This window comes from Copidosoma floridanum, unplaced genomic scaffold (genome assembly GCF_036245765.1).
Source record: "Copidosoma floridanum isolate Cflo_tuat_1 unplaced genomic scaffold, Cflo_Japanese_pri ptg000020l, whole genome shotgun sequence".
Classification (NCBI taxonomy): Eukaryota; Metazoa; Arthropoda; class Insecta; order Hymenoptera; family Encyrtidae; genus Copidosoma; species Copidosoma floridanum.
In genome coordinates this window covers 33,369,561-33,392,246 of record NW_028321897.1, presented here as the reverse complement: position 1 = coordinate 33,392,246, position 22,686 = coordinate 33,369,561, and the positions used below count along the sequence as shown (strand labels likewise).

The 22,686-nt window shown below is 35.7% G+C and overlaps 1 protein-coding gene and 1 pseudogene across 1 annotated transcript in view; one reads left to right on the top strand and one right to left on the bottom strand.

The window, feature by feature from the left end:
• LOC106642731 (eukaryotic translation initiation factor 4E type 2) overlaps window positions 1-22,686 on the bottom strand; it is a 78,312-nt gene that overhangs the window by 31,455 nt on the left and 24,171 nt on the right. The window lies entirely within an intron of this gene.
• On the top strand, window positions 11,574-12,214 carry LOC149374446 (uncharacterized; annotated as a pseudogene).

Sequence of the window (22,686 nt, the reverse complement as noted above, 5' to 3'; positions counted from 1 at the left end):
AAATGAAATGAAAGCTCTGCTAATATTAGATATTGAAAGTAGTAGGAGTGACTCCCTTCAGCAGGAAAATAGTAATGAGGCCTTAATGGAGGATTACGAGACTGATAGCTCAATAGAGGATGAGAGTGATGATTCATTATCGGAATAAACCGGCTTTGATCTATTTTGTTAAATAGTTATAATAAGAATGAGAAAGAATAATAGCATTTTACCAATAGGTATATTTATCAACATTTATTTTGACATAATTATTAATGCACTTAAAATAAACTGTTGTGTCAAAAACTATAGCAAAAAATATAATAAATATATTGTTCAAGAGATAAGTTTCCTACAGTTTTGCAGATCAGCACATACTCAATAATGCACCACATATACGTAAATATTAAAGTAGTTAAATATATTTACATGAAATAAATAATGATAAACTAATACGCTAAATTATAACTCTAAAAATAAGAAGTGTCAAAAGGACAATAATTTAATATTCTTACATTCTATAAACTTTTTAATTCAATGTAACAAAAATCATACTTGGAATACACTGAAATTCACATATGCAAACATAAATAATAACATACATAAACAGCTATGTAATGGATACTAGCAGGTTATAAATATTCGTTTCACATACTGATACAATAAGCTTTAAATTTTGTCCACCATCTTGGATCCACTATTTTAACTTTAGAAAATTTCATCCACCATCTTGGATCCGCCGTTTTTAAGTTGGCAAATTTAACTTTAGATTCGTGATCAGCGACCCCGAAAACTTCCGTGTACCAAGTTTAGTACGATTCAGTTGATTTTTAAAAATTTCGTCCACCATCTTGGATCCGCCATCTTGAAATTGACTAATCTGACCTCAGATTTGTGATCAGCGACCCCAAAAACCCCTTTTTACAAAATTTTGTACGAATTGGTAAACTTTAACAACGTATTATGTGTCCAGAGTATTTTGACTATCAAAAATTGCTCTATATATAGCTAAAAAACATATATATACGAAGTCGTTACACATCCAAGGGAAACTGATCCTCATAGAGAATCTTTTTACGAACAAAATAAGCCCAAAATCAATTTTTTTGAGTCAAAATCTAGGGGAAGCACGAATTTTGAGCATTTTTTCAGCTTTCGAGACCACTGTGCGACGGCTCGGGCTGTGGGTCTGCCAGCGGGTCCTCCGGGTGAGAGGCCACCGCGGTATGAGAACAGATGACTCAACCGAGGTGACAAGCCAATAACCGCCGATCAGGAGGCGCTGCTGGCTCTGGCGGCCCGCACTACCGATGCCCGTCAACTCGAGGAGCTGTCTAATCGATGGGCCAGGTTCCTGTCACGACTCTCGCGTGCAGCGGCTGGGGGGCAGGACGGAAGTGGACGAGATTGCCTTCAGGATGGTGGTCGGCGGCGGGGGCGGGGGAGCGGGCCCGAGCGGGCACCGAGGCTGATGACGAGGACGGGGAACAGGAGACAACGTTGGAAGGCGGCAGCTACGCGGATTCAAAAAATATACCGCAAGAATAGACGGCACGCGGTGCAGGAGGTGCTCAACGGGCCTCCCGAGCGTTGCGAATTCAGTACGGAGGAGGTCCGGGAGCACTTCCGGCTAACCCACGCACGCCAAGAACCACTCGGTGAGCTGCCACCGGTGTTCGAGGAGGAGGAGCCGAGCCCTGAAAGTGGCAACAGGCTGTGCGTCCCCTTCAGCGAGGCGGAGGTGAAACGACGACTCGGGAGGATGAGTAACTCATCGTCCGGGTCGGATGGAGTAACCTACGCTGACCTGCGGAGGGCGGATCCAAAGTTTCACGTGCTAAGAGCACTCTACAATACGTGTCTGAGGCTCAAGATGACTCTGAAAGTATGGAAGGGATCCGAGACCGTCCTCGTCTACAATAAAGGCGACCGAAGAGAGATCGGTAACTGGAGGCCGTTAGCCCTAGGCCTGACAACGGCCAACCTCTTCACAGCCCTCGTCGCGGATCGGCTAACCGAGTGGGCAACGACAAACGGGAGGCTAAGTCCGGCACAAAAGAGTTTCCTGCAGTGCAAGGGCTGCTATGAGCACGGCTTCGTGCTGCGGGAGATAATCCGAGACTCTAACACCAAAGGCAGAGAACTCTCGATGGCATGGCTGGACTTCAGGCAAAAAGATTTACACTGTGTAGGACAGTGCAGTCGACACCTTAATACCTCGTGCGCATTTGCCTCGTAAGATGGCGTGTACTGCACGGAATTTTGATGTGTAGGCACGTATATACTACACAGTCTGTAGAGCTGCACTCGCACGCTCTTTTGACCTGCGTTCACGGCATTTTCGGGTGTAAAGAGAAGTAGTCGTCCTTGCGTTGAGTATATATACGTATAATAAATACGACGACTTTCAAATCAGTGTGTGGTAATTAAGTAACTCAGTACTGTTATTGATAATTGTTTTATTAAATACAAATGAAAAGTAAACGATATTATTGATAATAAATATGCAATCAGTAAGAAAATCACAATACGTGTCTACTTATAACATATAAACCATCATCTCAAAGACTGTTAGGATTCGAATGCAACTTAGTTTAAACTTGCAGCCTTTTGAAAAGTATAATAAAATGCGTGTATTCGAAGGCTCAGCTGTAGCTGGTTCTGAAGTAAATATTTCGTTTCCTTTAGCGAGTAACAGGACTAAATTAAGTAAAATTACCAATAATAAATTTGATTATAAAAAAAATACGTGCATGGTTGCAAAAATTATCGAAAATGATGGTATACAATACAGCAAAATAATAAATATATTTGTGGTGGACAAGAAAATTATTGTTAGGTACATTCCAATAAAACAAATTGGATTTGATTAGCATTTTTAAGCAGATTCTGAGTATGTCGAAAAAAAAGTGCGAATACATACATTAAGATTCTTCAGTTACTGTTAGTACATCCCTTGTTTTTTAAAAAAATGATGGTTCATATGTTATAAGTAGACACGTATTGTGATTTTTTTCCTGATTGCATATTTATCATCAATAATGTTTTTTCTTTTCATTTCTATTTAATACAACAAATATTAGTGACAGTATTGAATTAATTTATTATCATAGATTGATTAAAAAGTCACCGTATTTATTATACGTATACATGCTCAACGCAAGGACGACTACTTCACTTTACACCCGAAAATGCCGTGCACGCAGATCAAAAGAGCGTGTGAGTGCAGCTCTACAGACTGTGTAGTATACACAGAAGGTAGACGTGCCTACACGTCGAAGTATCATGTAGTACACGCCACCTCACGAGGCAAATGCGCACGAGGTATTAAGGTGTCGACTGCACTGTCTTACACAGTGCGAGCCTTTTTGCGTATTGGCAAATACGTTTCGGTCGGTCCCCCACGCGTCGATCCACCGGGCCTTGGCTGGGCACAGAGTGCCCGGACCCATCAGAAGACTGGTGGAGGCTGCATACAGGGGCGTGACTATGCGCGTCAGGACAGCCGGTGGACTGACGGAGCCGATTCAGGTCCTCTCAGGGGTGGTGCAAGTATGTTCACTTAGCCCCATAATTTTCAATTTAGCCATAGAGCCTATCATACGGGTCGTAGAATCGGCCGGAAGAGGCTATAAGGTGGCGGGAGAGCACTGCGGATGCCTGGGCTATGCGGACGACCTTGCCTTAATATCTGACACTCCGGAGGGCCTTGAGACGCTGCTGGACAGGGCCTCGGAGGTAACAAACGTGGTCGGACTGACGTTCAGGCCGGAAAAGTGCGCGTCGCTGCATTTGAGGGGCAGAGGGACGGCACGAGCGCGGGGTACGCGTTTCTCTGTACAGGAGACGGAGATACGGGCGCTGGGCGCGGGCGAAGCATACGCATACGTGGGCGCTTAGGCGGGCTACAGGGTTAGCGAGACTCCGATAGACAAAATCGATGATATGGCGCGAGACCTGCTAGCCTTGGACTACTCTCTATTTCCCCCTGGCAGAAGCTAGAGATGGCAGTCTCATTTATTTTGCCACGAATGGATTTTTGTTTGAGGGGCTCGGCGGTGGCAACGGGTCCTCTGACGGAGGCAGACAGGGTGCTCAAAAAGCTCGCCAAAGGGTGAATGCACCTCCCCCAAAGGGCAAGCACGGAGGTGGTCTTCCTCCCCCCTTCAATGGGTACGGGTGGGCTGCTGCCACTCGCGGACATGGCTGACCTACTCACAATAGCCCACACTGATAAAATGCTGCATGCGGCCGACGGGCGGGTGAGTGGGTTAGCGTGGTCTGCCCTTGCGGGGGGCTGTTGGAACTAAGATAAAAAGAAGGGCGAGCGAACACGATATAGCTGAGTATCTGACTGGCTCGCTTGACGGGAACATGGCGCGGCCGTCGAGCGACCTCGTGTCTTTATGGTCGAGAGCGCGGAACGCGGCACGCAGGCTGAGTGGGGCTCTCGGTGTGAGGTGGAGCTGGTCCCCTGAGCACCTTGAGATGGCCTTGGAGTGCCGCAGAGCGCGAGGCAGGGTGCTCGTCACACCCCAGGCTACGTCGCAGATCGTGCGCCGGCTCTGGGCTACACTGGTGGAGCACTACAGGGGGCGACTACTTGCCAAAAAAGATCAGGGCAAGATGTACGAGGTCACGTCTCGCTCCTTAACAGCCAACTATTTTTTGAGAAGCGGCAGCTTTACGCACATCACCGAGAGGCGTTTCATTCACAGAGCTCGGCTTAATGTGCTGACACTCAATGCTGCAAAGAGGTGGTTGGCCGCGGCGGATAAGCGCTGCCGGAGGTGTGGGGCGGGACTGGAGACGCTCCCTCACGTGATCCAGCACTGCGGGCCGAACTCGGCTGCAATTGCGAGGTGACACAATAACATCCTCGATCGTCTGACAAAGGCGACGCGCGCGCCTAGGGTGGTGTCAATGAATTACAGGGTTGAAGGTGTCGACCGGGAGCGCCAGCAGTTGAGGCCTGACCTTGTGGTCAGGGGCGAGACGCAGCGCAGGGTCACCATCGTCGACGTTGTGGTGCCCTTCCAAAATCGGCTGGGGGCCCCCCACGAAGCAAGAGAAGAGAAAGAGCAAAAATATCACGAGCTCGCGGAGGACCTTAATGTAAGAAGCAACAGGAGTTAAGGGTAAGCGGCTCTACTTAATATATAAACAAATGTAGCCATGTGACTTGATACTGTGTAATTAATATACAAACTGTGATAATATTCATATGACAATGCTTTTAAACACTGATACAACAAACACATATACCAGCCACAAGGCAGGAAGTTCCTTTACTTAATAAACGAAATTGATCTGTTCTTAACTAGCAGCCCCCTCATCTTGGCTTTGCCCGAGACTTACTGAACGGAACACCGCAGTGTGTTGACACATAATGTAAAACGTTTTAAGTTTAAAATTTTACGTCTAGTGCTGACACTACTCAGAATAAATGAACTACTTCTTGCAGAATCCATGCAGTTTATTTAGTCAAATAATAAACGGTGAAAAATGAAAAAAATTTTAATATGCTGAAAAATACCATGTGTTCCTTAAGCCATAAAATAGTTGTTGGCCCTAAAGGGTCGTTGATTTGCACTTTCTCACGTTATAATAAATGAAATGGGCTATTTGTTAAAACTGTAAAAATTTAAAACTGACAAATGTAATATAACAAATAACAAATGATATATTTAATTAAAAAGTTGTTTTTTCTAGTCTTACAACTTTGTTACTAGAGCAACAAATTCCTGAAGCGTAATCTCTGTAGTTTTGCTCGCCACAATGAATACAAATACATATTATTTCACTTATTTAAAAATCTGGAGGTTGTTAGTAATTACTGTAAGGTTTATAGTGGAAAGCTGATTTCTCACGTAATAGATTTTTTATTTGTCAATTTTTGCGCTGCTGTTTGAATCTCGACAAATGTTCTGCATCAGTTTCTTGACGCCTAAAATTGTATACATTTAAAGAATTTAGAATTTTCCTTCCAATTCGCCATCTGGCGACTATAGGCATAGTTAAAATTTTTATGACCCCTAAGGGCTGTTTTTGTCAATTTTGTCAAGTTGTGATATATTTGTTGGCAAGACAATTCAACGTTGGATGGCTTTAAAAAGGACTAGTTAGCTAAACTCTTTCTTGGTTGAAGTATCCGGCAAACGTGACTGCCTAGATACCTCGGGGTAATCTTCTCTGGCCAGCTGTTGTAGCACCACACCACACTGATCGGGAAAAAACTACAACGTCTAAAGCGTTAGAGCTAGTTATAGAGCTCTTTCATAACGTCTCCTAGTGTTAAGCCAGAGACGTTAGTATCTCAAGCACCTTTTTTTTTGCAGAGCTCAGTCGTTTTAGTGATCTAAGGTGGGGACATTGGTTCACGATACTCGCCCGTTGGAGACTGTCCAGTTTGTTCACGTTTATTTTTCCTTCATAGCTGTTAGGTCCATCCAGCGTAGACCTCGGAAAGGATCGGTGATTCCTCGAAGAATGCTTGGAGTAAAAAGGGTAATGCAGGGTCATCGGTGGCAGGGGTTACCAGCCTCGTGACGAACAACTCCGCTCGTGACATCTGCCAGTGAATGACTGACTTAATTTAATAATATCCGCCTTTATACGGTCTTTTAGTCGACGAATCATTGCCAGAAATGGTACTTAAAATGTATTTTTTGGCAAGGTAGTTAAACGTTGGATGGACCTAAAAAAAAACCAATGAGATTGATGCTTAAATAAGAAACGTTAATACTATTAATGGCCCTGAAAAAGGCCAGTGGTATAACTTCTAGCTATTTCTAATTATTATTCTTGATGATGGAGAGCTGGCTGCAGGTAGCTTGACTTTTACCCTCACAGTCTTTGTGTACAGAGACCATGCTGGAGGTACGCCACTGATCAAAGAATATCTTGTCTTCAGGTCATTCCACAAATAACCAACCGCACATCGTTAGTCAGGAAAGTGGGCCTGGAGAATACCTTCTCTGGGGGTATGCTGTTGGGACGAACCACTGAGGAGGAGGCCGTTGTGACTGCCTGAACTTCTCAAGGGTTGTTTTTCCTGGCTTGCTGAGGTATCAAAATCTGCTCTAATGGCGACAGGCCAGTTGGAAGAACGACCATGAAACCTAAAATTGCTAGAGCATATTGTGCTCTGACTAGACGTCTCCTGCAATTACGCCGGAAACGTTAGCGATCAAGAAGCCTACTTATTGGTGGCATTTGTTAATCTTGGTGGTTCGGGATGGAGTTCAATGTAAGTCGCTTGTCCATTAAAAAACAGTGTTGTCGATAGCCGGGATACCCAGCTGCATGACTCCCAGCTTTATGCTTTATGCACTGCCGATGAACGACTATGATATCGGACAATTTTCTCGGAGATATTATAACCAGACTTAATTTATTGCAGAAATCATCGATTTTACTTCTACGCCACCTAGCGGATCCTATTAAACTAAAGGTATAAGCTCGCATATTTTTGCCAAACTTTGAGCTTATTTATAGCTATTAATTTTTTCAAGATAAAAACTGTACTTAGAAAATCTAAAATCTAGGAACTGTCAAGAATCGGTGTGCAAAATTTCAGCAAGATTGGTCAAGTAGTTTTCGCGGTTAGCAATAACAACGATTTTTGCGACTTTGTTCTGTATATATATATATGTGTGTAATATTAAAGGTTTTTTCTACACCATATACGTTCAAAAACGATCAAAATTTTATGAGACGTGTTATCACTCAACAGCATAAAAACATTTATTTTGAAGTTATCGTTAATTTTACACTGAAAAAAAACGGCCAGTATAGCTTGGCTGCACGGCTACTGTAGCTTGTCAATCCAAGCAGCTACTTTCAGGCTAGGCTAGCCTGGGAGTCAAGCAGAATCTGAAAGGTAATCTTAACTTTTGACTGCTAGAGAGCGAGTGGTTATACTTTCATTATAATTTTACATTGACTGAACCGCTCCTGAAATCAATTTTATAGAGTTATTTTAGTAAGTAAAAGTTCGTGATACGCTTCAGTAACGTGTGACACGCACATCAGCACAAAGTCGATGTTGAGTGATAACACGTCTCATGAAATTTTGATCGTTTCTGAACGTATATGGTGTAAAAAAACCTTTAATATCACACACACACACACACACACACACACACACACACACACACATATATATATATATATATAGAGAGAGAGAGAGAGAGAGAGAGAGAGAGAGAGAGAGCAAAGTCGCAAAAACCGTTGTTATCGCTAACCGCGAAAACTACTTGACCAATCTTGCTGAAATTTGGTACACCGATTCTTGACAGTTCGTAGATTTTTGAAGTACAAATGCCGAACTACACAGTGCTCAGTTAGTGACCGGTCACATTTGCCTTGGCTGCCAAGCAGAATCTGCTTGGCTCCCAAGCTAACCTAGCCTGAAAGTAGCTACTTGGGTTGACAAACTACAGCAGCCGTGCAGTCAGGCTGTACTGGCTGTTTTTTTTTCTTAGTGTAATAGTCAATGACATATAAGAAGCTGTAATTGAACTTATGTCGGAATTTGGGATCAATTGGTTTAGTAGTTTTTGAGATTTTTGCAAACATACAAATAAATGCTGTCTCTTAATGTAATAGTAGGATTCGAAAAGAAAAACTTAGTCTCTCAACCAGAGAAATGAGTACGCTCTGTTGCAACTGCATTATTAATATTATATAAAAAAAGCCTATACAACGCAGTCTGATGCTTTTACTTTTGCCGTTTAATTAATACTGCTAACGTAAAACCTCATGAAAGTAGTATTTAATTTTTTGAATAATTACAAATAAGAACCTCTTTTTGGTAAATATTTCATGTATTTACTAATAATTAGCGTTTCTCATGAATTTAAAATTAATTATTTTCTGAATGTAAAGCACTAATTTTTATTACACTTTTTTTTCTGGAATTTTTTGATGCCATTTTCATTGCAAAAATAATTATTGGAAATGCAAAATTTGAACTGTATCCCATGGACCCGAAAATGCTCTCTATTGGTCGAGACCGTCGTGACGTCACGAATACAGAAACAGCCTTCCTTTAAGTTGGAGAGGATGCGAAAGATATGATTTTTTATTAATTCTATGGTATTTTCGGGATCTTTTTAGTTAAAAACTGACCGTGAGTCTAAAATACGTTATAGATGTACATTACTTTTTTTTGACAAGTCTGCGTTAAGTGCGAAAATAGAGATCGTAAGTTGCTTAACCTCATTTATATATATGCATACACACACACATTTTTGCGCACAGTATAATTAAAATTTATTATTTTGGTATACAATAAATGTGGATTGTGACAAGGAATTGTGATAGGCCATTGAATCCGTTACAAAGCAAATCATACAAGTCATGTTTTGTTCCTTTGTGCTTCAGTTTATCGTTAAAATGTCCAGAAAAAATGTTTTTTCCTGTGTTAAAAGAAGAGAAGATCTGCCAACATCAAGTAAATTTTATTGCTGTGAAGATCATTTTAATGTGAGTGAAAGCAACCTATATATGCAATTCTGAGTAAATTTTCTTTTATGCAATGCTTTTTTTCAGATCAAAATGATATGGAAAAATTATGTAAGGTTTCGCATACATCATGCTTTTCAAAAATAAAAATCTGATATTTTTCCTCACAAATTTCCATGGCAACAACAGAATTTGGAACCAAGTTCAACAATTGAAAAATTAAATAGAAACCGTTTAGTTTAAGAAATTTTAAAAGAATGTAACAATAACTTACTATCCTTCAGCAAGAAACATGCAGTTATAAATAAACCAGCAAGTAGCACTGGTACTGATTACATTTTAGATTGTAACAACGAATGTCTTAGTCAAAATACAGTTGAAACTGTTGAATGTCCAACCGTATCTGATATTACTACTTAATCTGAGATAAACGATAGTAGTAATGTCTACTCCAGATAAAATTAAAAACATGAAAAAATTTGTTGATCTAGGTGTACAAGTTAAAATGAAGAACTTCATACACTTATGAAACAAGTTATTAACATGCAAACCTTTAACAAAAAATGCATCATGCGATGTAAAACCAACGATTGCCGATGCAGCTTGTCCACCGAAACCAGTTAGCAATCATTTATGAGCTACTAATTTCTTGACAGTAATATCCTCTGATCCTAAATTAAGTTCTGAATCATACATTCCAACGTCGCACAGTGGAAGTGGCGATCACAATAACATTGATGCAGATTGTAATGAGTTCTCATTAAATACAGCAGTATTGAAGGTCTCCAAATATTTAATAAAAAATAACCCAAGAGTTTATTGGTATACCTTTAAATTGTTTGTGAATCATCAGTTTTTTTTTAGAAAAATCTATTAAGGAGAATCACATTTTACTTGTCCTTATGAAGTTCAAAATAAATGACACTTTAAGTCGCTTAGCTCATCAATTTGGCCAATCCACATCCCAAAGTAGTAAAATCTGCATTAGAAACTACAAACACTTGGCTCATTTATAAAAAGTGTTATGACCGGACTTGTTTAGAGTAAGGTCTTAGCTGTTTTATTTTAGTGTCATTCGTGGGTATCTTAGATGTCTGCTCGCGAGCTTTATTTGTTCTTTTTAATATAGTAAAAATCTTTATTTAAATAATATGGATAATTTTAATTAATGCGTTCCTTCATTAAAACAATTAAACATAATTTTTTTTTAAAACACAACTAACTCGGGTCACTTCAACAAGGTTCAGCATTAATTTTATCACTGATAAATAACTTACATACCTAATGCTTCGTGCAGTAATTTCCAGTGGTTTCTTAAACTACACGAATGAGTTCGTGGCCAGTAAGATGTTGCGGTTTCTGCCTTCCCTGCTATCGCTGTAATCACTTTCGGCAGGCCTCCTTCGTTGTTCCTCGCTCCTTAGTGTAGTCTGATCCTACTGATATTCTCGAAATGCGCCCGAGTTGCCTCTGCTAACACGTTGTGCCTTACGTGTATAAGGTACTCGCGAGTCGCGGGAATTAAGAGTACAGGAGTAACTTCAGAGGACAGGTGACATATGTTAATTATGGTCAACCAATAAGCTGTGTTTTTGTAGACTGCGTTGACAGCAAAACAGTAGGCTTGCATGATGATGTTACATGTTTTGATTTTATGTGTTAGGAAATAACATTACAACAGTACCAATCGCATTTTTCTGACAAGTGAGTTTTTTGGATCAGTGATGATGAAAGCTCGCATCAGCAAGAAAAGAACGCCAAATACAAGTTCTGGTGTGACAAATAAGTTTACAAATTTCGCAATTAATCCTTTTAGGGATTTCACAATCAATTTTTAGTATAATGAAATTATGTAATCAATGCGCAAGTAAACTATTCATTTATATATACAATACAATTTATGCATTCATGCATTCATACATATAACGTACAATTTCAATACATACATGCATTCTTACAACGAGGCTGGCCTATTATATGTCAGCATATTATGAAATATTCACCTTAAAGCTAATACACACACGCATGTAAGTAACGTATTAGCTGCACTTATCATATGAGCTTGCTCTACGTACACAATACGTTTTCTATGAATTTTACGGATGAATTGCGTTTTTACTTACAATATGATTTGTCCGTATTAACTCGGGATGTAACAAAAGCATTAATTAACGTTCCATCAGAATTCTAAGTTAAACATGATCTACCCAATCCATTTAGAGTCAATTACAGTACAGTGTTTATTATCATTGATGCCTTTGAAATTCAAATTAAAAAGCCATCTAACTATGTTCATCAAGCTTTGACATTGTCTTAATACAAAAAATGTAACACCATTAAATATCTTATTGGTTGTACTCCAGATGGCACCATCATTTTTATATCTAAGGGCGGTGGTGGCAGAATTAATGATATAATGCTTGTTGAAGAATTTGGAATGATGCAAATACTGCCAAAGAAATGTACTGTAATGGCTGATCATAGGTTTACAAGTATTGAACAAATCTTGGCAAAAAAAAAATTAGATTAGTACGCTTACCGAGTGTGTATGAATCTAAAAAGCCAAGTTAGAAAGAAGTAATTGAAAAAAAAAGAATTTCAATTTTGCGTATTCATGTTGAAAGAGTAATAAGACGGATAAGAGAGTATCACATGCTAGCAGCACATGTATGCATGTTTGGATTTGTCTTTAATGCCCGTACTAGTTAGCAGAGTTGCAATTGATTGTGGACTAATTAACTTACAGTTACCTATAATTAGAAGGTGAATTAGTATTGCATATTATCAATAAAAAATCACTATCTATGAATGTAAAAACGTACTATATAATAAGCATTGAGTACAATAAAATTTTACAGATGTTTTTTATAAATTCTCGTTATTGATCTTATGTATATTTGTCTACATATCATGTGTCAGTACTGGATAAACATTATTTATCCAAAATTCAGTAGCTTTTTCAATCAAACTAGTCATATATTGGGCATCATAACTGGTCCAGTACTGATGAATAATCTTATTTTTTTCCAAATTACTGTCACTAACGCAAAATAAACCTTTACTCTTATTTACTGCTTTCATTTGTTGCATCATTTGAGCTGTGTACTTAGGTGTTACATTTCCATTACAAACATAACTTTTCATAGTTTTTTCTGATGTTGGATATTTGATTTCAACAATCTTCACATCTCAATTCATGCCACAATAAACTATCACTTTGCTGCTGAGTCTCTAATTCTATTTTTTTGCACACATAATCATTCAATTTTTTCCATGCTAGTTCCAAAAAATTTTTAACGTTGCTTCTCTGCTCTACTGGCAACAACAGAAGTACTTATCTGCTGAATTAATAATTTATACAGTTCTGTGTTTTTCAATTCAACTGTTTACCTAGAAAGATGAACGTCCACCTGATTCTTTTTCAGATTCTCAAAAACGTTTTTAAATAAAATATTACTGTCGTGAAACGTGAAGTCAGATTCATCAGAAACAGAATTCTTTATGTCACTGCATAACAGAAATTTTTGTTTAGTACCAACTCTTAATAGGACTGATTTCTTCCAATAGAATCCAGTTATAGTGGTACTTTTCTTGACTCCGACGATAAGCCTACAATAAAAAGGCGAATGTGTGCTTGTAACCACCTATACAACAAAACAAAAGTAAAAACTTAAAGTAAAAACATTTTTAAATGTGTAATGCAGTTAAAACATGAATACCTACAGCTGCAGCACAACTTAAGATTGTGCACTTTAGATTACTCTCTTTATCAATGAGCAGTAAAACAGAATAGTTTGTACTACGAACTTTGTGTCCGGACAAATTTGAGATTTTACGGTACATAAGTGACCTTCTCTCTTGATACACACGTAACCTATAGGATTATCTCCGTAACTTTCTCTTGCAGATCCATATTTAAGGGAAACAACGGATGTTAAATAAAATTGTATTTAATAAAATTTAACACATTTACTTACACATTATTTTTTAGTCCCCGTTTTCTGGTGCATTAAAACGATCATCATTTGTAATAGAGTCAAAAATCATTCCCTCATCTACTACTGGAAGATTCTTTGAGTTGGCTTTAGTGAAATCGGCTTTTAATTTATTAGCCATCTCCAAATTTTTACAGAGAAAGTAGTTTTGTATGGAAAAATGGTTTTGTAATGTATATAAATACATAAATGAGGTTAAGCAACTTACGATCACTATTTTCGCACTTATCGCAGACTTGTTAAAAAAAAGTATTGTGCACCTGATACGTAGTTTGGACTCAATCCATTTTTAATTGAAAAAATCCCTAAAATAAAATAAAATTATCAAAAATCATACTTTTTGCATCCTCTCCAGCTTAAAGAAAGGCTGTTAATGTATTCGTGACGTCACGACGGTCTCGACCAATAGAGAGCATTTTCGAGTCCATGGGATACAGTTCAAATTTTTCTTTTCTAATAATTATTTTTTCAATGAAAATAGCATCAAAAAATTCCAGAAAAAAAAATATAATAAAAATTAGTGGTCGAGATTTATAAAAAAATCAGTTTAAAAATCATGAGAAATGCTAATTATGCTATAAATAAAAAAATTGTTCCAATTTAAATAGAAAGTTTTACAATTAGCAATGTATACAATTTTAAATAAAGTAATTAGTTTTTAGTACTACTAATTAATAAAATGCGCTCTAAGGCAAGCAAGCATAGGCAATTAGAAAGCCAAATGTATTTAGTATTCTCCATTAATAAAATGTGCCCTTAGGCGAGCAAGCACCGGCGATTAAAAACTTTACTGTTCATCATCAGAGTTTAGTAACAAAATTAATTAACAGGTTCGCAGGTTAATAAGCAACTTAATTGTTTTATAATATTATTCATTAATAAAATGTACATACAGGCAAGCCGAAAACCTGCAACTTACGTGTAATAGTTTAATTTAGCATTAATTAAAAGTTAAGAAAGCTAGACTGATTACTAAAAGGTTTACCATTTTAAAAACATAAACTTATAGATGTGTTATATTATAAATGTTTGCTTTCCTAGGGGTGCAGTTTTTTAAGTAACAATATTTATAAATAGCTGGATTTCTAAATGTCAATGCTTGGCTGCGTTAATGTATTTTTTATTAAAAATAATACTAAAACAGTGGTTCATAAGGGTTCACAAATAATACCAGGAAACCGATGCAATGGTTTCATCATCGGCGTTGCTAGCTCGCCTAACGACACATTTCATTAATTAGTATTACTAAATACAGTTGGGGTTCAAATAGCTGATGCTGAATCGACCACTAAATTTTATTAATAAAAAATACTTTAAAACAGTTAAAATTCTCATAACTGTTTCTTGCTCACCTAACGGAGATTTTTATTGATTCTCATTATTCAATACTTCTGGGATTCTTATCACTGATGCCAAATTGGCTGAGACCTAATTTTATTAGTATATATTACTTAAAACTTACCCCATTATATATACATATATATATATATGTGTGTGTGTATGTGTCTGTGTTTGTGTGTGTGTGTGTAAGTAGGGTTTTGTCAACCTGCACGTTCCGCGAGCCAACCACTTTAATGATTACACAGAATAAGTAACTACTTGTTATACTCTAGTAAACACCTGTATACTCACCTATTCTAAGCACTAAATTGTACGACAACAATGTGTATATGTAAGTGCGTACGCTACACGCGTGTGTGTGTATGTAAGGAAGGCATGAGTAAAGACAGTTGAGAGTCGCGAGACTCAAGAGACAGCGAGACGCAGCGACAGCGTGGCGATCGCCTGAAACTCTGGCGAGAGGAGGCATTTGTTTTCTGTAACATATGCTGCATTCGTGCGAGAGACAAGCATGCACTAAGTACGCTGTCAGCCGACATCTCATCTTTTTACGAGGCATGATGGCTTTTCACAAAATCACTTCTAGTGTGGAAATTCAGGAATTCAATAGCTTGCCGTTAAAGTCGGTTGATGGGCATCCCCACTGCTACCGTGTTCAAGATGAGGACGTGGATCAGAAAAGACAAGGTCTTGCTTCTTAACGATAACATGTTTTAATTCTTGGTTAAAGCAAGTAACAAGGTGCCTCCTAGAAAACAAACGTCTAGCAGCGTCGGTAAACATCAAGGTACTGACTGGATGTGCGAGTTAACGTGTGTGCGGCACACAGTGGGGTATTTTTGTTTTTTTTCTTTCAAAATCAAATATCTAAAGAACGGATTAAGATAGAATAAAAATTTTTATTAATTTACTCGTAAGTTGATGGGGAATACGAGAAAAACATTTATAAGAGAATTCTTTTTTTCTAACCTCCAAATTTTACGTAAAAACACGATTTTTTCAGAAAAACGTAAAAAACTGTTTTAAATTCAACCAAATTCTCACTTCAGTCTGCATAAAGCTGTTTGATATGAGACCATAGGATGTAAGTGGCTATATTATCTAAATATGACTATCTTTAAATGTTCAACATAACCTCAAAACAGCAAAGAGCGATGTATTTCGGTTTTTTTTTCAAAATCAAATATCTTAAGAACGGATTATAATAGAATGATAACTTTTGTTGGAGCATACTCGTAAGTTGATGTGGAATACGAGAAAAACGTTTATAAAAGATTTTTTTCTTCTAACCTCCAAATTTTATGCAAAAAACACGATTATAAAAAGTATTATTTTTTATGACAGAGCAATGAAAACTTAATGTACTTAAAATCTTACATAATAACTAATCGCAGATGAATAGGTATTATTTACTAATTATTTAATTGAAAAACTTTTTTTTTCAAGTCTATGAAATACTAATATCATATAATACTACGTTTATTCAATACTTTAATGAAACGTGTATATAAAAATATAAGTTAGAAAAAGTTTTGAACCATATACCTAAACTGACACCACGCTACTAGCGTTTAATTAAATTTTAAACCCATATGATTATACTTGTATACATAGTTACATCAGTTCAGAAAGATTGTATCTTCGTAAGAATTGAAGCAACTGAGGACAAAAGTTATTGTAAATTAATCAACCGAGTAATGTTAAAACTTACCAATTAATTAAGGTATGTATGTCTTACTGAAATAGTTGTTTATTGCATTTATAATGTATTTTAAAATCTACTATAAAACTCTACTAAAACTTTTATCAATTTAATTATGTAGTATCACTTTTATAAAGGTTTATAATTAACTGTTATAATTAACTTTTATTTTATTCATTTAATTGGCAATCGGACTAAAGCACACTGAAATGTTTTATTTTCATTTTAAAATAAAGTAAACTTTTGGGATTTCTTATATTCATACGTGTTTGTATTTTGATAAATTTTTCAAGTTATTCTAAAATGCTAAATAGTAATAAACATAAGAAAAGACTACAAGGCCGTCCAAAAAAGGTAGCGATAGGTATTCATAATTCTGGGAGAAAAAGAATTGATGTTGATAAAGCGTCCTATAGTACAAAATATCGTCGTGCTTTAGAGATTTTAAATGATGCAAGTAATGATGCAGAAGTAATAGAAATTGCTGCTCGATTGGCAAAAAAGAAAAGTCTCAACAAGGGAGATAATCCAAGTGAAATGAAAACTGACGATCAGTCCGAAATACGTCACACAAAAGAATCAGCCTTAGCTTTCTATGTGGATGGAGACTATTCCAAAGATTCTTATAGTAAACTTGTTTCCGACAGTCACGCACAAAATTGTCGTATATATCCTAACTACAAGGAGATTTTAACCGCAAAAATGGATTGTAAGCCTATGAATTACATATAATCCGAAATTAACGTAAAAGTCTGTCTTCAGGATCTTCTTAGTAAAACAGCTGAGCCCTTGTGCGAAGCCGTAGCATTGAATTGGGAAGATATACACCTGGTCGACTTAGGTATCATTTTTATCTTCAATATGCATCAAAAATATATTCGTTTAGCTCAGTCGTACCCTACGTGGATATACAGAGACAAATATTGTTATTAGGTGTGAAGGGACATTTTTTTGTTGCGTAATTAGTCCTGATGCTGAAGAGGTCTTTGTAGCCATTGGGCACTTAAAAAGGAAACTTAACCTTATTTTATGTAATGTTGTATGTATGATCTGAAATATTTGGGTTCCAAGCCGAATTATTTGTTTCATGTAATTATTTAAAAAAATAACCAAAAATTATAAATCTAGTGAGAATTTTATAAATGTTTTAATAGAAGCTGGACAGATTTATTTTTGTTTTGGAAAACCTACAGTTCTTCTGTTATATATTTACGAAATTTGAAATACTGCCTTTTGAAAAAAATTCAACCGCTTGTTAAACAATTGTAATACAATTTCTTTCCATCCTGTGATTGCCTAATATTTTTCTTAAATTTTTCACTTTTGAGAGACATTAGCATATATATGATAAACATATAACATATTAATCAAGTTAGAGTCATATATTGATTGAGTAAAGCTTACACATAGATCAAAGACCCCCCTTTAGCGTCAGGGCTACATTACAGTAGGCTAAGTATTAAATTTCTTTAACATTTCAATTAAAGTTAGTTTATAAACGTCCCCGTATTCTATGAACAGGTGAGGATGCTCTCGGTGATGTATTGATTTTATTTCAAATCCACTTATTTTTTTTCTTGGTTACCACAGTCAGTGCTATTATTTTAAAAATTTTAATGTGTGGTCCTGAAGTCATGAAACTATAATGACGTACATTAATTATTATCAATTTTTAAAAGCATATTCATGGACTAACTTGAAATATTTATATTTGTTATGAGCTACATGATGGAATAAGTTCCAGCCATTTCCAAAATGTAAATTTAAAGAGTTTTTCAGACATTATTATAATTTGGATGGTAATTGAAAATTTTTTTTTACAACAGAATTATTAGTAAATATTGGTTTTGATAGTTCCTCCGGGCACGTTAATCCACAGCAAAATTACGAGAACAAACACAATATTAGCTATGATCCACATCAATCGTTATTTGTTTCTGATTGTACAGTTGTAAAGCTGCAAAGTTCAGTTGACAGCAGAGAATATTGGATTAATCCAACTCCTGCAAGCATACGCTTCTGTAGACCTATAAGAATATCGTTTAAGAAAGAAGATTCTACGTTTATCAATCTGATTAAGAGCCTTCGGGATCAGATATAAAATCTTACGAAACATAAATTCAGAATGTCTAATAATAAGATGGTTATTGTGAAATTCAATGTTAAACAGACAATGTTTGACGAAAAAGCACTTAATTTTATAGTTAATAAAAACTCTTGTCAACGTTGTCCAATGTGCTACATGACAACTCGCAAATTTAGTAACATGAAGAATAATTTCACTCCAAAGGAGGAAAACCTTTTGTATGGAATGGGTTTGCTTCACTGTGAAATAAATTGTTTTGAATATTGCACAAAACTTGCTCACAGAATTCCAGGTAAACAATGGGATGTAACAGCTAATGTTAAAGGTATTTGATGTGAATTGCTATATAGTCTAAGGTAGTAGTGGGGCAATTTATATGCTCATCAACTTACGAGTATACTCCAACAAAAATTATCATTCTATCTTAATCCGTTTTTCAGATTATTGATTTTGAAAAAAAAAACAGATATACATTGCTCTTTACTGTTTTGAGGTTATGTTGAACATTTAAAGGTAGTCATATTTAGATAAAATAGCCACTTACTTCCTATGGTCTCATATCAAACAGCTTTATGCAGACTGAAGTGAGAAGTTGGTTAAATCTAAAACAGTTTTATACGTTTTTCTGAAAAAAATCGTGTTTTTTTGTAAAATTTGGAGGTTGGAAAAAAAGAATTCTCTTATAAATGTTTTTCTTGTATTCCACATCAACTTACGAGTATGCTTTAACAAAAGTTATCATTCTATCTTAATCCGTTTTTCAGATATTTGATTTTGAAAAAAAAAAAAAAAAAATACCTTACTGTGCGGCGCACAGTGGGATAAACTGATATTTTTCGTTTCAAAACTATGTAAACTTCCTTAGAGAAAATATTTTTTCATGAAAGTTTTTGGATCTTATAGGTATCATGACAAGGAATAATAGAAAATTATGGAGAAATGTGAAAAATGAGATCCTCAAGCTACAAATTTTAGATTATTTCAGAAGTTTTACAAATTAATTTTTTTTTTTTTTTTTCTGTTGGAAAATAAGTTTTAAAGAGCTGGTATTATACCTTAAAGTTTATTTTACGTATATTCTTCATTTTTTTAAATAAGGTATCAAAATTGCGTCTAAAAAGTGACTTTTTTGTCAAAATCAAGCATAATTCAAAAAAAAAAAATTATTTTCTTCAGAAAGTTTTTAGAAGAGTAAGTGTTGTGGATGGGAGTGATAAATAACTACTCAATGATATAAAAAAAAAAATTAACTTCTATACTCATGTGGTATTTAGAAATTTTTTTCGTGTTTTAAGAATTCTTTTTTGTTATTTTTTTAATATTATTGTTTTATGCAGCGATAGATAAAACAGGGCACAGTTACATGGCTTATAGCTTTAGTTACTAAGCCTTGACACGGAGGTACACTTATTTGCGTATTACACCGGGCGCCAAAATAGGTGAGTGTATTAAACTCAAGCAAAGTGCATTACCATCCTTGCTTTATCCGGTCCACGCATTCCGAACAAACTTATTCTATTGATTCTCATAATTTACGTGTTCGGGGTTTACTGTTGTGAACTCTAGTCTACTGTCTGTATTACACATACTTATTGCAGAATTTTAGAATACGTGCCAAATAGATTTTGAGAACTCTCCAAAGATTTTGTTTTATTAAACGTAAGAAGAAAGAAGTATTCCCGTAGGACAGTCATGTAATGTGTGTGCTAAGTAGAAGAGTTTTTATCGTGGATATAAGTGATTAGTAAATATCGGCAAGTAAGTATTGTGTATTTTCTTGGTGCTTGTATCATACAGTTGCTGCCGATAGGTTCAATAATTATTCAAAATATCGTAGGAAACTTAACAATTCACATTTATTGCAGGGAGAGTGAACGTTTTTATCAGTCTATTAAATTCAGAAAAGTACATTTATTCTTTGATTTTCCTAATGCTAAAAGTTATAGAGCTACAATTACAAGTAAAAAAGAACCTTAACCACGACGTTATCCTGGTAAAACAATAATTGTAATGACAATTAGTCTCATCATAACCTTACTTGTGCACATTTGGGCTTACGGAAAAGTATATTACTTAAATAAATATAAGTATACTTTGAATATTTGCAGTTTAACAACTAAATTACAGTATCCTATTCGATTTCATTTGTATTTCTTACACATCGATGTTTTGTGAATGAGAAAAAATATGAGCTAAACAGAATCGCTGTTGAATGTGTTTGTAGATTTTCATTTTAGTGATTACGATTTGTACTTTGTGTGACTTCGCACTGAAAATAATTGAGCTTACGTTGATATTAGCTGCAGTATGTACTATTTGTATGTGAGAAATTTTTACTTTTGTTGATATAAGTCAAAGCTGCATGTCATCGAAATATCTTGGGATTCCTTGAATCGATGTTGAGCCCTTATAAAAAAATTTTACTTTTTTAAAACTTAGATGATCTATAAATAATTCTATTAATCAACAGTTAAATGTGTGTTTTAACGAAAAAAATTGCAAATGCTCAATAAAAATGCTTTAAGAAATAAAATGAATCAGGACAAAATTTATTGCAATCACTTTTAATTATATAACGAAAGGTAACATCTCGTGCCTATGAAATGAAACTTAAATGTTCATAAATAGTTAGAGTAAATTCAGTATATCATTTAAATTTTTTGATTCACTGACTACTTCATTCCAATGATTTATTGAACAGCTATTTTCACGTACTGAAATAAGTTTATGAACGAAGCTGGTAATTAGAAAAACTAAGCAAGCACAACTTTATTTCGATGACATGCGTATAGTGAGGGAGATATAAATGTAAGAATTAGATAATATTACGATTAAGATTTTTAGTTGAAACTGTGTTCTCTTAATTTGCATTCAATTAACATTGTTATTAACGTAAATAACATGAAAATTGAATATCAATTAACATATACCAAAGTAAAATAGTCTGTAAATTAGTCGGTATTTTAACTTTATATGATAGTAAACAGAAAAAAGTTTTAAAAGGACGTCCCCCTACAGCGAAGAAGGGTACTGATAAAGGAAGACGACCACGTATTGACACAGAAAAGGCCAGTTCGAGCACCTTATATAGGCAAGCCTACGAAGTGTTAGATTGTGTCAAATTTAATATCGAATTGTTAAAATTAACAGTGAAGTTATGCCAAATTCATCTTGCTAAAAATGATACTTATGAAGAAATGAGTAGAACAGATTACTATATAGAAGAGATGAAAGTTGAAGATCATACTGTACAGCCAAGTACTGAAATTGCTGAATACAGGCATTGTCCTAAATTAGCTCTTGCGTTTTACTGCGAACATGATTTTAGTAAGAAGATACAAAAAGAGATGAAGAATTGCCTCGTATTACCCTATGATGTACATACAGAAGTTGAAATTCGCGTTTCTCTCCAGAATATTTTAAATAAAACAGTGTAACAACTACGTTCTGTAGTAGCAACTTCTTGGAGAAAACAGGACTTACAATACTTGCAGCTAACTGGGACACTTGGGTTTGATAGCTCTGTTGGTCATTGTTACCCACAGCAAGGCTATACCGATTCAAATGTAATTAATCAAGATCCTCTGCAATCTTTGTTTGTTTCTAGTATGCTCATTGTTCAATTACAAAGTAGATCTAATGGTAAGCAAATTGACTGTTTATCGTTCGTATCGTTTGCACAGTGAAAAATGTGTCATAAAAAATTTCATGATGTAAAAAAGTTGGTAATATAAATATTTATACACAAGAAGTAAATTTTATACAATCGATAATATCTGCGTAAACAATGCAAAAAATTTTATACGAGAAAAATTTCTTGGGTCTTCAAAACTATACTCGTATCTTAATATCTGCCTTATCACTTTGTCATTTGATTTCTTCGAGTATATGTTTTATACTATTTCAAGTGAGGGCAACGTCTAATCATCGGGCGTCATTAATACATTATGATGCTTGGTCAACAAAAACCGCTGTCTCCGCACAAAATTTAGGAATTATCATAGAGATTATTTTGGTAATATAAATACTAAATTATTTTGTTACAGCTAATTGCACATGGAAGAATCCGAGCCCCAGAGTTATAGATTCTGTAGACCAGTACGAATTGCATTAGA